General features: G+C 51.8%; 1 protein-coding gene and 1 long non-coding RNA gene across 6 annotated transcripts in view; one reads left to right on the top strand and one right to left on the bottom strand.

Annotated features, from left to right (window-relative positions):
- PCBD1 (pterin-4 alpha-carbinolamine dehydratase 1) overlaps positions 1–17,313 on the bottom strand; it is a 1,172,580-nt gene that overhangs the window by 54,747 nt on the left and 1,100,520 nt on the right. The gene's annotated exons all lie outside the window — the stretch shown is intronic.
- Positions 415–16,905, top strand: LOC126962548 (uncharacterized). The gene is made up of 3 exons (XR_007728720.1): positions 415–542; positions 15,494–15,821; positions 16,839–16,905. It is a non-coding gene; the product is annotated as an uncharacterized LOC126962548 (long non-coding RNA).

Here is a 17,313-nt window from a genome sequence, read left to right as displayed (position 1 = left end):
CGGGGGTTATATCTCCCTGGCAGCCAGGAACAGTTGATCCCCCAGACCTTGGTCCCTTGTGACCTCTCTGTACCCTTAAAGTTGCCCATGTCCCCAGGTTCTCCACCTGCTTCCTGGGCTCCCGGCACCTCCTTCTGGACCTGTGGACAGGAGCAGGTTGGGATCAGACTCAGAGGCCTTGGCTCACTTTGGTGTTGTGCTGAGGGGCTGGGGTCCCTGTTTGCCAACCCCCGCACTCCCGCTCCACCAAATCAGTTTATGCAACTGCAGAACCACAGTAAACTCCTTCCCCTGGCAAGCCAAGGTGGTTGGGCGGGGTTGGGGTGACAATATGTTTCCAGGGGCCCCAGGGTTCTCTCTTCCCAATTACCCTGCTAGAGATAGCCTCTGATGATCCAGTCTGGGCATGTCACCAGGCTGAGAGGGACGGCCCACCCAAGAGAAGCCACAACAGGTCCCCAAAGAATTTCTGCAGGCTGGGACACCTGAGTGAAATGAAGAAATGGGATTCAACAGAGAGAAACGTGAAGTCTGCCAGCTAGGTATGAAGGGCCAGTGGCTCAACTTGAGGGAAGTTTGTGCAAAATCTACTTGGGAACGTTTGTTGACATCACATGAACTGACACTGTGAGCAGCCGCCAAAGCCCTGGCAGGTCTGAGTTGCATTAACTGTTGACATCGGTCTGGCTGTGCAGAGACCACAGCCCAAGTGAGGAACCCTACCCTTGGATAAATGTTGGTGAATTGCCCTGTGTCTTTTGGAGAGGAGTGGGTGGTGCCTGGGCTGCAGAGTCAGGCCAGGGCAGGACTTGGAAGGAACATGATGGAGTTCTCAAGGATCTGAAGGTCTATCTGGGGGAAGGAGAATTCCACTTGCTCCAGGTGATTGCTGAAGGCAGAGCTAGCTCCTGAGGGTGGGGAGGGACAAAAGGTAATTTTCAGCTCAAATGAAGAGAAGTTTCTAGGTGACCACTCTCCCCTAGTGGCTGCTGGAGGCACAGGGGCAGGAGTGAGTGTCTCAGCACCAGCAGCAGTATGAGCAAGGGATGGTGTGTTGTCACGTGTCTTGCACATCCAAAGTAACCAAAGGACATTTAGTCCAAGGGATTCCTAAGAAAAGGATGACTGAGGCCTGCACCTGGGGGCTGACAGTATTGTCTGGGAGACTTGACTCAGACAAAACACACAGAAGAAACGGCAATCAGTGGCAGATTGGTTCCACCTTTCTAGAAGAAGTTGGTCTCAGTTAAAGCTGCCCTGCAGTGAGCAGTAGCCTGTCCTTGCAGGAGTGCAACTGAGACCAGATAACCTTGAGCTGGAAAAGGGATTCCAGTTTCGGGCATGAGGAGGGGGTTGGATGTGAACAGATGACCTCTGCGGTTCCTTTGAGACCAAAGTTCCTTGGCAGAGAAAAACACCCGCAGAACTCTGAACGGCACACAAGGTTACGGAGGACGGAGCAGAGATCCGAATATAGCTGGCGGGAGGAAGGAGGCAGCGGGCGAGGGAAAAGTAGGTCCTTGGAACAAATGAGGTGGGGCATGAAATTAACGAGGCTGGAAAAGGGCTGAGCTCAGGGACTCCTTTTTAAAGACTGTCTTTTAGCAAGAAAAATGAGGAAAAGAAATGTGGGCAGTGGAGATGTAATGGAGATTGTAAAGGTAGCTATGGACAGCTGGCCCGTTGGCTGGAGAGAGGGGCCTCTTGGAGAACAAGGAAGAGACGCAGATCAGTGGGTCTGGGGTGACCCCAGCATGGCATGCAGGGCGGACAGGAGTTGGCTGCTGACATCAACTGCCCACACCTTGAAGGCTACTGTGTTCCAGCCCTTGAGCTGGGCCATTCTGTCCCCCTACTGTCATGCACTGTGCTGTGACCTGCTTATCTTATCCCCTGACCTTGGCACATACTCATCCCTCACTGGGCATGCCACTTTTCTCCTTTTTGCCTTTCTGTGTTTCATCCCAATCACTCAGCTGAGTCCCTACCTCTCCAAGAAACCTCCCATGGGCTCACAGCCCATCCCCAGTTCCGCTCTGAGCATCTGGGGGCCATTCGACCCACTTGGCACTTGGATGGACACACTCTTAGGAGCTCAAGCAGCCTGTCGTGCAATGGGGGAGGGCCTGTGCACCAGGCTTGGTCAGCAGGGTGGATGGAGGACATAGGGTGGACAGTTATTTGCCCCCATGGTGCTGGCCCTCTGGAAATTTAGAGTTCCTAGAAGCCCCCGCCATGTCCTGCTTCTTACCTGCGATGTAGGGGTGGAGATGGGGGGGCTTAAAAGGGTCCCTAGTGGCTTTCCCTTTCCTGGCCAATAACCCAGGCTGCCTGCTCCCTCCTTCCAGCCCTGCCAGCTGGCCAAGCTTATCCTGTGGCCCTGTCCAGGTGACAAGGCCCTGGAAGAGGCCCAGCCAGCTGGACTCCTGCAGAGCTGTCACCAGAGCCCTAGAACACGGGGGCTGGAAGGAAGCACAGAGGCAGCAGGGCCCCTTCTCTGGGGAAGACAACCAGGGACACTGGGAACCTGAAACCAGAGCCATTTCACACCTTGCCTATTAATTGCCAGATTGATTTTGGATCCGAGTCTCCAGGAGGACCCAAAAATCAATCCCCTCCACTCCATGCTTCTCTGGGCTCAGGAGTTATTTTTAAAGCGGCAGCTGTCCTGGCTGCTGTGGCTGAATCCTCCTGTCCAAGAGCAGGCTGTGGGTTCCAAAGCATGCTCAGGGCTGGGTGGTGGCTGGTGGCTTTATTCCAGATCCACTGATCCTGTGTAGGAAGACTCTTACCCTGAAGGGGAGCCATGGGGTGTGATTGGAGGGGTGTTAAGAAGGCTCTCATTCTCAAAGCTCCCTCCTACCAAGATGCCCAATATCCATAATTCCACCATTAGGAAGTATTTCTTTGGAAACATTTAGGTCAACAGTCCCAGCTTCCAAAATATGGAGGCCCAGAAGAAGGAACACAGATTAGGGCTGAACCATTGCCATTCCTTGTGAGTGGAGGCACTGGAGGCCTCGGGGCATCAGGAGAGCTCCGTGTGAGGGGTGAGGAGCAGGAGGCAGATGTCAGGGCATGGGGGAGGGGAAGTAGAAGTTGAAGACCAGCCCAAGAGGAGGCTGTGGAGGGGTGGTGAGCAAAGGAACAGTAGGTACCCCCAAGGCACTTCCCATGTGGGGGGCTGCTTTGGGGCTGTGGTGCTGGGAGACTGGCTGTGTGGCAGGTGAGAGAAGATGAAGGAACGCCCATTGCCTGGATATCTTCTGTGCCTCCAGCCCTGAGCCAAGCACAGTGGCAGTCTGATGTCACCACCACCCTGTGGGAAGGGCTCCCACAGCCTCGTTTCTTAGATGAGACACTGAGGTGCATGAGGCTGGGTGACCTGCCCAAGGTGACACAGCTGCTCCGGCAGCGTGGGGGCTGGAGCTCGGGTCCGCCACCTCTTCACGCCGTGATTTCACTGCCTCCCGCCTCCTCTGCAGAAGGGGCCAGGGGTTGAGGAGGTTTCTAAGAATTTGGGAGAGCCGGATGGAGGGGGCACAATGGAAGGGGTACCTGAGGTCAAGCATGCCATGATTTCAAGAACCTGAGGCAGGAAGTTCTATGAACTGCTGATGTTAGAAGCTGGGGACAGCCCCTGGGCTTCCGTTCCTCAGCCTCCCTGACATCCTGCCCCGGTGCAGAGCCCCCACACGTGGGAAGGCCTGGTGGGCAGGTCTCCTGCGGCCTCAGCCCAGTGGCTGCTGCCTGCTACTCCATCACGGCTGTGGAGATGTGGGCTTTAGGCAGGGTCACTGCAAGTCAGCCTGTGTGCCTGGGGACATGGGGACATCATTGCTTATCCCCTGCCCACATGGACCCAATTACTGATGCAGCACTGCATGCTCCCACGGCCACCAACAAGGGCCTCTTTCCTGATAGCATCACAGATGGACAGAGAGGTCCTGGGCCTCCCTCCAACCCCCGCCCACAAGCCCATTACGCTCATTTCAGGTGTGTCTCCACTTTGCTAGCTTGGAGGGTGGAGTGTGTGTGTGTGTGTGTATGTGTGTGTGTGTGTGTTGGGGAGGGAATGAGGCAGCAACTGCAGGCCATTTGGTGCAGTTACAGGGAACAACTCTCATCTTTGCCCAGCCCGTGAGCCCCTTGAGATTTGGGGCCACGTCTGTTTTCTAATAACTGACCCCGAGGGCCTGGCACGGATGTGGGTACTCAGTGCATGTTTGCTGAGTGACTGAATGGCTGAGTGAGTGAATTAGGCATCTCTTGGTGGCCATCTCAGTCCTCGCCCAGCCACAGCTGTGCTGTGTGGCTTTTGGTGAGTTGCTGGATGTCTCTGTGCGCAGATGCCTGGGAACAGTGCCAACTGGGAAGAGTGGCTAATGACAGGAAAGTGCTGAGGGGAGAGTGTGGCAGGAGGGCCCTGCAGTTTGTGGAAGTTGCCCGCAGTAGAAACTGCTGGGGACACTGGGGCCTCTCTCTTTCTCCCAGGGCAAGGCGAACGTGGGTTGGAGCACAGTGTAGTCCTGAGGGGGAGGAAGGGGCTGTCCTAGGCTTGGTTGGGGTTGGGAGCATGTGGACTTGCATTGGAACTGAAGGGTGACAGGGAAGGCTGGATCGGGGTTTGGCCAGGGGTCGAGGTCAGGGGCTGGCTCAGGAAACGGCTGGGGGCTCATGTGGGTCCTGAATGAAGAAGTTGGTCAGGCCTGGGCACAGCTGGGGTTGGCTTCAGGACCTCAGCTCAGGGCTGGACCACAGGTCTCTCCAGCCTGGGGCCAGTGCAGATTCTGTCCAATAGGAGCACTGGGAATGGCTTACTGTCCTGGCCTCATTTGCTCTGAGCACACCAGCTGAGGGGTGGATACCCGAGGCTTTCTGAGGATGATGGCCTTGAAGAAGTCCTCCTGTCTCCAAGGTGTCCTTGGGGAAGCTCAGGGATGCCCAGGGACCCAGGGGCCATTTCACCCTGTCTGTGTGTTGTCAGGGGAAGAACAGAATTGCCCAGCTAGCACGGACTGGCAGCGGAAGGTGGTGTCATCAGCATTTCTCACACATGCATGGCACTGTATAGTTTATGACCCCTTTCCTACCCTGCGTCTTCTCATCCTTTCCACAGCCCTGAGAAGCAGGCATGACAAGAGAGGATACCTGTGTTACAGATGAGGAAAACAGAGGCCCCGGGAGGAAGCTTGCCTAATGCCACTCAGGAGTTAGAGGCAAAGCTGGGAAAGGCCCTGGGTCCCCAGACTGCCCCTCTGGAACTCCACATGCGGGCACATGGCTGTCCTGCCCGGGATGCCATCCCCAGGCTAGGCTGACACTCACGCCCATGCCCTGCTGCCCACTGACACCCCGCAGAGCTTAACACCCCGCTGAGCCTGCCCTGCAGCCCTTGCCAAGTCTGTCCGAGTGGCCTCAGTCATTGGCAAGTCACATTGCTGACATCACAACTGCATAAAATTAATTTATTTAGTTAAGGGAGGTGTTAATTAAGAGTTCTCGTTTATTGTGTCTTTGCAGACAGCTCTCAGGGGCTTCTGAGTTGTCATTGCTGGTGACAGCAAAAGCTAATGGCATCACAAGTTATTAATAGGATGGTGTAAGAGGCGGAGGGGCAGGAGCTGAGGCTGTGGGGGATAGGAGAAGGGGGAGCTGGGGAAGGGGAGAGGATGGTCCCCTACTTTCTTCTCACCAAGTCGGGCTCCCCTCTGCAAGTTGATGCAATCACAGGCATTTTCTGGGGGATCTGGGGTTTTCTGCCAAGCCCCGTGATGCCCAGGATTTTGTGAGCCCTGAAGGAAGTGTCCCCAGGCCAGTGCCCACCCACTCCTGCTGCTGCCCTCATTCCCACAGTTCCTGATGTTTGCCTTGAAGAGTGTTGGCTCTCACATAAGGAGCTCATTCTTTGCTTGCTTTGTCTCCTCACTTACCTTCACCCTGAATATCTTGGATTGCATATAATGACTGGTTTGGCCTTGCCTCCCCAAAGCTTAGCATAGAGCTTGGAGCTTCATGGGAGGGCAACAGACATTTGCAAAGGAAATGAGGGGTTCTCTGCCCTCCAGGTGGTCTCCGGATCTGGCCTTCTTGCTGAGAGACCTTGGGGTCATGGGTGGGGATAGTGGGAGAGAGAGGGCAGGTGGATCCAGGACTTCCCAAGTCCCCAGCCTCTCTCAGTGTCTTCAGTCTTGCAGCCCGGGAGATCCACAACCTGGGGAGTGGATAGACCTTTGCTGATGAAGGTGGGGTGTGTGCAGGTATGAGCAGCCAGGTGTGGGGCAGGCTTGCTAGGGTAGGGTAGTGAATGGGGAGTCCAGTGAAACTCTGCACAAGGACCCACCATGGGGAAGAGGGAAGAAGAGATTTTAAACTATTTTTAGCCAAACAATGATGGCTGCAAATCAGCCACTTGGTGCAGTGGGACAAACACAGCCAAGGAACTCAGACCTGCAGGCCTGTCCCTGATAGCCTCTGTGACTTTGGGAAGATAATTGCTCTCTGGGCCTTGGCTTCCCATCTGTGAAATGGAGGACTGGGCCAAAATTGACACATTTCAATGCCCAGTGTGTTCCTCACCTCCCATGTCCTGCACATCTCACCTTTCAGTAGATGTGCCAGCCCCTTCATGGTTATCATCTCAAATGCCTACAGCTTCTCTGTGGGGGAGATAGTCCATCATCCCCTATTACAGTTGGGTAAACTGAGGTTCAGATGAGAAAACAGAGGTCATTTAATTTGCTCAAGACCCCATAGTCAGTGGAATTTAAACTCAGGTTGGTGCTCTGTCCAGAATATCAGCTTATCTCCACTGATCACCTGGGATGGGACTGGTACAGGGGAGACTCTGCATTAGATGCAGGCTCGCTGACCAGGACAGGCAGAGTTGAGAGAAAGGAGGAGAACAGAGCACCTATTGGATTCAACGGGCCCAACCACTGAGCTCCTGGGGCATGGGAGGCCTGGTATGAGACCATTATGGGACTAAACACACCCTGCACCATGAGTTCCAGCAGCCGCCTACCCCAACTGCCTCCTGCCTGCCCTTCCTCTCATCTCAGAGACACCGTCATTCATTCAGGACACATTTGTTAGGGAGCTGGCCTGACAGCTGGGAGATGAATTAGACTGTCCCCTGCCCTCAAGGGGCTCACCACTGGGTAGGAGAGGTGGCCCTAGGAACAGTAAGCCCCATGGTGGGTCACCGAGATGGAGATAGCACATGCACCCGCCCAAGGAGCGAGGGAGCAGGCGGCAAGTTCAGGTCAGCTGGGGCTCCCTGGCAGGAATGATCGCCTTTTACTGAGGGAGGCTGGCCAGGAAATGAATTCCTAAAGGAAGTAACCATCGAGCTGAGTCTTGAAAGGTGACTAATATTCACCAAGTGGAGGGGATGGGGTTGTGGGGTGGGCCTTCAGGTAGGGGAGTGGTGTGAGCAGAGTCTTGCGAGTGTGGGAAGAGGGGTATCCAGAGGTGAGGTGGGCGAGGGCTAGAGCATGTGGGGCATTGCACACCAACTTAGAGTCTGAACTTCATCCGGTGGCCTCCCTGGGGATGCTGCTGAGAGTGGGAAGAGGGAGATTTAGTTTGGGTTCCGCCAGAAGCCAATCCCGAGATGCGTGTTTAAGTGCGGGAAACACCGTAGGGACAGCAGGAAGGCAGCAGGGGCACTACCGAGCCAGCTCCCAGGGTGGGTGAGTAGAGCCCAGTCCTGCTGGGGAACCTGAGAGCTCGCACAGCACATGGTCTGCCCAAGGAGCGAGGGAGCAGGGGGGTTTATGTAGCAAGTCTCACCAGCCATTGCTTGAAGGCTGCTCCCAGGAGGCATCCCTGACATTTCTGGCCTTCTCTTCAGTAAAGAGGACCCAGCAGTCAAAGTCCTCAGGCAAAGAAATAAAGATGTTGTCAGTTGGCAGTTGGGCCAGTGTGCCCTGAAATGGGAAGGATGAGGGGATACAGGTGGAGAACCAACACTGTCTGCTACAGTGGCTGAGCTGGGAGGACGTCCCAGAAAGGAGGGTAGAGCGCTGCTTAGCTTCTGCCAAGTCTAGGTGGATGGACTCTGAGGTCTGCTGCTGATGGAAGATCTGCCTCCAACTGCACCTTCGCCAAGGCCTCAGTCTGGGGGCCGGACCTCAAGACAGGAGGGTGCAAAGAATTTGGTCCTAAGCTCCAGCACTTGAGAAATACAGATCTCAGTTCAAGTGCTGATTGCCACTTTCAAGCTGCATCCTTGAGCAAGTTACTTAATATCCTTTAACTTCAGACTTCTCTGAAAAAGGGGAGATAATACTACCCATGCTGTGGGACTGTTGTGATCAATAATGAAATGATGTCTGTAAAGTATTTAGCCCAGTGCCTTGAATACATTATGTGCCCAATGAATGTTTATTTTTATTATGATTTTATTATTCCAATGACAGGTAAAAAAGGGAGGAGCAAGATGCAGGCTTGTAGAAAACACTGTCAATTTACCAGCGCAGAGTAATTTTCAGTGACCCACTTTGTTGTTACGAGTTAAATAGGCGGCCGAGTGTGGTTGCTCACACTTGTAATCCCAGCACTTTGGGAGGCTGAGGCGGGAGGATCAACTGAGGTTGGGAGTTCAAGACCATCCTGATCACATAGTAAAACCCTGTCTCTACTGAATACACAAAAATTAGCCAGGTGTGATGGTGCATGCCTCTGGTCCCAGTTTCTCAGGAGGCTGAGGCAGGAGGATTGCTTGAATCCAGGAGGTGGAGATTGCAGTGAGCTGAGATCATGCCACTTCACTCCAGCCTGGGCAACAGAGTGAGACTGCCTCAAGAAAATAATATAATGTAATATAAAATAAAACAAAGAGAAAAATGGAGTAGGCAGTTCCTGGCCAGTAAGGCCATTCCTGGGTCTTGGAGGTGTTAAACAGGCTCATGTAGCATTTCTGGACTTTGTGAGCATAAATTGAACCAGCAGCAAGTGACTTTATATGTCTCTGCTCATAGGTACTGGTTGTGACAATCATTTCTTTGTCTATGACACCTGTCTCCCCAAGAACTCAAGATCAACTTCAGACCTTATCTAGTGATTATTGTATGATCTCAAGACTATCCTTGAAATAGTCTCTGAAGATATGGAGCAGAGGAAAGAACACTGGACAAGGAGTCTGGGGTCTTATTTAATTTTTATTTCATTTTGTTTTGTAGAGACAGTGTTTTGCTATATTGCAAGGAGTCTGGAATCTTATTTAATTTTATTAATTTTATTTTTTTATACAGATAGTGTCTTGCTATGTTGCCCAGGCTGGTCTTGAACTCCTGGCCTCAAGTGATCCTCATGCCTTGGCCTCCCAAAGTGTTGAGATTATAGGCATGAGCCACCATACCTGGCCAAGGAGTCTGAATTCTAATTCGGGCTCTAAAATGAATGTCAAATTCCTTGTCTGAAATGTGGGGATAAAACCACATCATCTCGGTCTCTTCCTAGGGCTGTCATGAGGATCAAATAAGATCATGAAAAAAAAGACCATGAATGTGGAACTACTTTGAAAACTACAAATTACCATCCAGAGTTGGGTCTAGAGGCGGGTGACTTGATTCCTGTGCCCTGGGGACTTCTAAAGGGCCTAAGAAACCATGGCCACTAGAGAAGCTTTACATGTCATCATGCCACTCTAAGGATGGCTCAGGCTTGGCCTCTGGTACAGGCAGCCTGGGAAGAAGAAAGAGTGCCTGGGGAACCTCGGACCTTGGGAGGAATGCCTAAAGTTCTTGCTCAGGGACATCAGTGGGGGATGCTCTCAGCTGGTCCTTGGGGATGGAGGAAAGGCAGAGGAGGATGAGATTGGCAGTTACTAAACCAGGAAGTGAGGTGGTTACCTGAGAAGCATTCTGACCAGTTTGGGGCAGTTTTTCTCATTTCCCTATGCATGCAGGAACATTTCAGGATGTGGCTTAAGGGCCTCCTGTCCACACCCAGTTGGTGAAGTCCAGGGAAGCTGATTCTGGCCCAGGTGGCAAGACCAGTGGTCTCTCAGAGGTCATGTGGCTTTCTTTTCTTCCTGGCCATAGACTGACCTGCTCTCTGGCCCTTCATCTCAGTCAGACTGACTGCAACCCTACCCCATCTCAATGGTCAGCCTTGGTGTCCTGCAATGTGAAGTCATTGTGTGCTGGAGAGGTTGTGAGTCTGGGGCTGGAGGTCCAAAAAGAGGGGACCTCTGTCTATACAAGCAGCTCTGGACTCAGAATCCCCAAATCCAAGGAACCATTTTCACTATTGCCCAGAGAGTGAAAGTCATAGCCTTAGTGGAGTAGAGACAGGAAAAGATGCATACCCCAACTTGGGATGTCTGGGTGGGATGTGTCCTCCACAAGAGGACAATAATCTCTCATAATGATAGTGAGTGGATACCACCAGGATGATGCATTGTCACCCTCTCCTTAACTCCATAAAAGGCACCAAAATGGATAAGTCTTCACAGCCTTTCTGACCCCTCTTAGCGTACAATGGCTTTGTGGGGCAATTTTCATTTTTGGGGCAGTTCTCTGTGATTTCTTGATTGGAGAGACCTAAGATATAGAATGAAGATTCTTGGTGCTATTTAGAGCCCCTCTGATACCTGAAAAAGGCCTGTTCTGGTGACCTCAGGGCTCAGACATGATTGGTTCAGGGCCAGGGAAGGCAGTATTGAGAAGTTTTTGCATAGGTTCAGATTTCAATCTAGATTCAGGGACCCAGTCAAACTGTCTCCCTAAGATCTTATTTTAGTTTTCAAAGCTAAAACCTCTAAAAAATTGGCTCTGCTTGCAGTTTAAGTAAAAACTTTCATATTTATGGCTTTTCTAGTTTTCCTTCAGTGGTTGACATCCATTTAACCCTCTGAATCTAGAATATGCTTTGTGAACTGAGATTATGAGAGGAAGCCAGTTTGGAAGACAAGGGTCATAGCATCCAGAGGTTTGGAGGAGAGGGACCTGGAAAGGGGGATATAGGGATGTAGTGGGGGAGGTAAAGAGGGGATATTGGTAAACCAAAGAGTGAGAGTGAATGGTAAGTAATCCAGTGGTCTAGGAAAGAGGGAAGGGTGAGAGTAGAAGAGAGAAAGAGAAAAGATGAAGGAGAGAATAAAATAAACTGTTCGAAGAGAGATGAAAGTGCCATAAAATATGGGGACAAGACATTCGGGAAAAGAGAGAGCAGGAGGCAGAAAAGACGAAGAGGAGGCAGATGAGGCAGGGGAAGTGAGGTGGAAAGAAGGTGGGAGGGGGGTAGGGGTTGGGGCATGGAGGTCCCAAGATTTGGACTCTTTTTTGTCACCATGCATCTGTACAGCAGATAAATACAGTGCAGCTGGGCTTTTCTCTCTTCTTAATTGACATCTTTGGATCTATCCCCGCTTGACAAATCAGGCCACTTATTATTAGTGATGACAAAGATAAATATGACAGGCATTCAGTTTGCATCTGGGCCCCCTGATAATAGAAGTCAGCACACCAGCCCCTCTCCCCACTGCTTCCTCACCCCTGGCTTGGGCTCCCCAGTGGGGAAACTGCATGGCCAGGAGCTGTCCACGGTGGCATCTACAGACCCCCTCCTGGTGGGAAGCCAGTGGACAGGAACTGTCCACGATTTGAGTGGTGCTGAAAGCCTCTATACCCTGCCTCCTGTCTGATTCCAACATGAAAGCTGGGTGGCTGGAAGCTGTCCACAGCCTATGTGGTGCTGAAAGCCCTGTCCCCAGGGCTGGGGTGGCAGGGTGCATCTCTTTCCCACAGAGTACAATTACTTCTGGCATGGAGTAGTCAGTGGCTTAAATTTACCTGCCTTGCCGTGGTTCTAAAAAACCTGGATGACTTCAAGTGTGTTCCTTCCTAACTCTGGGTCTCAGGATTTCCACCTTTAAAATGAAGGGCTGGATTAGGTGTTCTCTCAGGGTCCTCAAGCACTAGTCTTTTCTGTTATCAAAAGCCTTCAAGAGATTCCTTCTGCTTATAGGATCGAGCTACAAATCCTTTTGCCAGGCCCTGAAGGCCCTCTCTGGCCCCCTCCACTTCCTGGCTTTGCCCTCATTCTAGTCAGATGAGCCTTCTCTCAGGCCCCAGTCACACTCTTCTTTTCTTCCCCTGAGCCTTTGCCATCCCCACTGTCCTCCTTCTGCCTCTGACTCTCTCCCTTCCAGATCTCTGGGAGCACCGACCACCTGGGCCTCTCCTTGAAAACCAATGGCCTTATGCTCAGTGTGCTTTCAGTTTCTTATGTCTTATAAGGCTGTGTCTTACATGGCTCCCCTTGAGGGACTTGCTGGGGCCAGGGTCATGCTCTGAATCAGTGATCAGTGGCTCAGTTTCCCATGACCATGTGTGTGGAGCCTGGGTGAGTACTTGTGGTATTTTGACCCAATAAGCTCCTTTAATAAAACTATGATTGCTCTTTCAAGGCTGCCAATGAAAGAAGATTACTCCAAGAAGTGCTTAGCTGAGGCTTGTGGCCCCCTCTTTGAGATGGAATCTTTCTGAGGCTCCCACTCCAAGCTGGCATGGGTGGCCAAGGTCACACTTATGTAGACAGATAATCCTGCCTCATGTCTCCATGGAGTGGCCAAGACATGTTGGGTCACACAAACAAGCCTCCATCTCTGTTTACTCTGAGCCTACGACAGTCAACCCAATGCCCTCATTGTATGGTTGGCACAGCTGTCCCACCTTCAACTTCAGGGACCTTTCAGGGAGCTTCCAACCCACTCGCCCCAGTAGAGCTCAGACTGCCTCATAAAGTTTTCTCTCTGGAGCTCAACCATGGAGGATCCAACTTGATTAGTGGAGATGTGAGAGCTTCTCTGCACACTGTTCCCATGCAGGTGAGTCGCCTCTCCCTCTGCCCTCCAAAAATAAGAAGCTTCCATCTGTTGGGCTGGGCAAGCAAGTAGAGAAGTGGTGGTTCTCTTTTTTTTTTTGCTAAACCCATGGGAAACTAAAAGTGGCCCGGAGGTGGCATCATGCATGAGGTGGGCATCATGAGATAAGGGACTCCTCATCTCAGCGGAGCAGGCAGAATCACATCCTGACAGTCTAGAAAAAAAATCCTTGGGAAGAAAATTCTGTCTCCTCTCTAGGCCCATTATCAGCCAATTCACCAGGACAGGCTTTGGCATCCACTCTGCCCACTGCCCACTGCTTGGCAGAGCCCCTAAGGCCATGGCTAGTAACCAGAAGTTCCAAATGGTTTAGAGGGGAGAGCTGTGTTTGCTAACGGATCTGGCTGTGTCTGACAAACTGAAACCATGTGCTTGGTGGCCTCAGGTCCTCTGGGAAAGTGGGCCCAGAGCACTAACCTTCCCTCAAATATACTGGCACATTCTCAGAATCCCAGCGTTTGCCCTGTTGAACCTCATATCAGTGATCAAAGGGCTTGAAGATGATCTTAGATTCTAGACCAACTCCTGTTTTTAAATATGAGAAAACTGAGATTTCCCCAGGAAGGGAAAATCAGTTGCCTGAGCTCACACAGCAGAGAAAGGAGCCTCTTTGACTCTTGGCTCTCAGTCTCATGCTCTTCCTCTTCCTGCCAGAAGTGTTTGCATTTTAATAGACTTGTGGAGGCTGAAGTGCCTCAGTGTCCCCTCTAACGGTAGGGACTTCAGGCATGGTGATGTGGTGATGGAGCTTTTGGGGATCCATGCTGAGGCTGTCTCCTGCCTTGTGGAGAATGTCTATGACCTCCAGCAGAAGAACTGTACAGAGAGCAGATATGACAGGGCACCCCTTTAGAAACTGCCTTTAGGACTCTGCACTCTCACAGGCTGATGGGCGTTGGAGGACCTCATTTGTCTCTGCACTGGGGGATGAATGGCTCGGGAGGAGCTAATGAAACCGTCTTCCCACCGACTCACCAAGACAGTGACGGATGGCTCGTGTGGAAAAGGCAGGTGTTGGCACATGGCCCATTGGGCAGGGTAGAGAATAACACGTCCTTCAATGTCACTGTAGGTCACAGTGATGGCTGGGGCCTCAGGGAGGGGGCATGTAGGCTCTGGAGTGCAGTGACAAAGACCTCAGGGAAAGTCAGTGCCTCCCATAGCCCCCTTTCTGTGACCGGCAGACAGAAGGTCAGAGTTGTAAGTGTGATAACAGCCATATAATCCTACTAGCTGTTGTCCAAGTGGAATTATACTGGCCCAGAAAGGGATAGTGAGCTGACCAAGGTCACACAGTTAGATAAGGTCAGAGATTGCTGAAAAGGTCCTCAGTGGTCCAGGAGAAGGAGAAGAGTGACCTCAGGATGTATCACTATAGTACTATTCTCACTTGCAGGGGAGGGTCCCACTTTTTGCCTAGTATTGGAGACCTTGATGATCTGTCTGCACATTCTCTTCCTCCTTACTCTGCAGCCCACATCATCTGCCTTCCACTCCCAACCTCTGAGCCTTAGCTCATGCCCGCTGAGGGCCAATTGTCCTCCAAGGGGCTCCCATCCGTCTGTCTGCTTATCTATGAGAGGCATAGGCCCAAATGTCATTTGTCATCATGCATTCCACTTGGCATTCTGAACTCACTCCCAGTGCAAGGTCCCCACCTGAGTGGTGTCCCATTACCATGCCCTCTCCCCATTAGTATTTTGGAGAAACCTCTCCAAAGAACATTCTCTTCCATGGCAACCATTCCTGAAGTTTTGGAAGTATTACAGTTACATGCCAGAAGCCTGCATTCCTGGTGTATAGGAAATAAGTCAGGCCAAAGAGGGGAGAGGGATGGAAAGAGAAAAGGGTAGAATGAGTTATTGGCCTCTCTGCAGGCCTAGAGCAGTTTCACCCCAACCCTGGCCACCGAGATCTTCACTTCTTTCTGGTCCAGGTGGTCAGTCTGGCCTGGGTGGGCCTGTGGGATTTGATGGAGGAAGCAGGAGAAAGAGTGGCCCCAGAAGCAGTTGCTCCCCTCACCTCTGCCAGGGGCTCCTCACCACTGCAAGTGGTCTTGTGAGCATTAGCTTGCCTGACACCTGCCATCACAGCCCTGGGAGGTGAGCTGGGCATTGTTGGCCCCATTTCCCAGATGACGACATTGAGGTCCAGGGAGAGCAATGACCCAGTCCAAAGGGATCAGTGGGTTAGTGGCATTTGTTTGTTTTTCTCAAATCAATAAATATTTACTGAGGCACTGAGCTAGGTGCTGGGAATATGAAGATGAGCAGGGCAGACATGATTCCTGTCTTGCAGGGCCTGTCAGAGGCCCCAGGTGCCTGCATTGCTGGGTCTCTGGCCTCTGGAGGTACATGCATTGGCAGGAGCACTATCTTGAGAGTCCTCCCTTGAAACTCAGTGTGCAGATGTATACCTCAGAGCTCTTCCTCCTGTCCAAGGGACTTTCTTGGAAGCCAGCATCCTCGTGGGCACTTCCCCACCTTCTTCCTTCAGCGCATCCACCGGTCCCTCACAGTGTCTGGTTTTCAGTGTCCCACTTGCCAGGACCTCCTCCCTTAACTGCCACTCACAACTCCTGTTATTCACCTTTCACAGGGAATGAAATGAAAGAACAAAAAGGAAAATCTTTACCTGTACAGCCCCTTGGAGGATGGGGTGGGAAGTAAAGGCCTGCCACCCAGTTTCCTGCTGCCTGGAGAAATCTGGAAGATCTCCTAGGGCTTTGGAAAATGAAGGCACCCTTGTCTGGTTGCCACCACAGCCTCCTCTCTCTCACCCCCACCTCCTCCTCCTCATCTTCAGCCCACCAAGGCCAGATTTGTCTTGCAAAGTGGCATCATTATAAACGCATCAGCCTCCTCTGGACGCCTGTGCCCGCTCCCGCCAGCCCATCCAGGCTCGATTACATCTGAGGCTGTCTGGGGTAATTAAGTGACATTAGGACGCATCCCCCCATTGTAATGCATTGTTCAAAGCCCTGGGCTCTTGCTTCCCGAGAGCTGCTGCCGCTGCACTGAGGTTGTGTCTGCCTAATGCACCCCACTGTGATTGCAGCTAATTACTCCACAGACAGGCCTCATTAGTGGTGGGTTCGGGATGGAAGGTGAGAAGCAGGCTGTCTCCCCTGCCTCCCCCAGCCCACTGGCTTCTCCTCTCCCTCCATGGCCCAGCTTGCCTTACTTTGCTGTTGAGGCAGAATTAGAATAGGGCAAAGGAATTCCCAAAAGAGGGCTCATCTGGACAAGGTCATCTACTGAGCTACAGGGCCTTCAGGAACTTTTCAACTGCTTTATTCAACCAATGGGAAGCCAAGGCCCAGAGGAGGTTACTGACTTGTCCAAGGTCACACGGCACAAGTGAAATGTGCCACCTTTCCTAACTGCCCAGCTTGGAGGGTTGGGGTGGGCAAAGTGGGATTTGCACAGCCAGGACCCATCTGGGTCCAGAGCTAGTGGGAGAAAGGGCTCATGAGCACCCAGGAAAAGAGCTGGATGGCTACGCTACCCCAGAGGCTCTTTCTGATCTCTAGGCCTTTGCAACTCTTGCCTGGAATCCTCTTCTGATGCCCTGCACCTGCCACCTTGCACCTGGCTGACTCCTTTCATCCTTCAGGTCTCGCTTTCTCTAGGAAGCCTCCCCTAACTCCTGAGTTTGGTGACCCTCATATGTGCTTCCATGATACTCTATACTTCCCCATCTTGGCAGTCATCTCTCTGAATTGTCAATACCTAATACCCCACATGACTATACCCACAGGAGGAGCAAGCACTGAGACCCTCTTGTTCACGTAGTAGGCATTGGTCTAGCTCACAGATGGCTTCTGGTAAGAATCAGTAGAAGGAAAGACGTAAGGATTGATGGCTGCTTGACCAGTACCATGAGTACCATGGTAAGGCTGTTGGTGTTCACTCACATCTGAGAGTTTCTTTATACTTCCCAGCCTCCCTTGCTCACATGACTCACTCCAGCAAATGGGACGTGAGCAGAAGGTATATATGTTACCTGGAATAAGGTGAATAATTATCTGGTGTGCTTTTCTACAATCCTTGTTGCCTGAGTGATGCCAAGATAATTTTGAAGCTGCAAGATGGTGGAGCCACAAGATGAAAGGAGCCTGTATCCCTGAGTCATCACACAGAAGAGAGACATCCAGAAAAGCTGCCTGACATGGGTCATATGGGTAAGAAATCAACCTTACTGTGCAAAGCCATTGGTGGTAGGCAAGATTCTAAAGACATTGCCCCAAGACTCCTGTCCCTGGCTATTCAGTTGAATATGAATTCAGGTAGGCTGTGAAGAAGGGATTTTGCAGATGAAGTTAATGCTACTAATCAGCTGACCTTCAAGTAGGGATATTAACCTGGATTATCTGAGTGGCCAAACATAATCACATGAGCCCTTAAAAGCAGCAGAGG

The sequence above is a fragment of the Macaca thibetana genome, chromosome 9 (assembly GCF_024542745.1).
Source record: "Macaca thibetana thibetana isolate TM-01 chromosome 9, ASM2454274v1, whole genome shotgun sequence".
NCBI lineage: Eukaryota > Metazoa > Chordata > Mammalia > Primates > Cercopithecidae > Macaca > Macaca thibetana.
The sequence above is the reverse complement of the archived record's forward strand: the minus strand, read 5'-3'. Positions and strand labels throughout refer to the sequence as shown.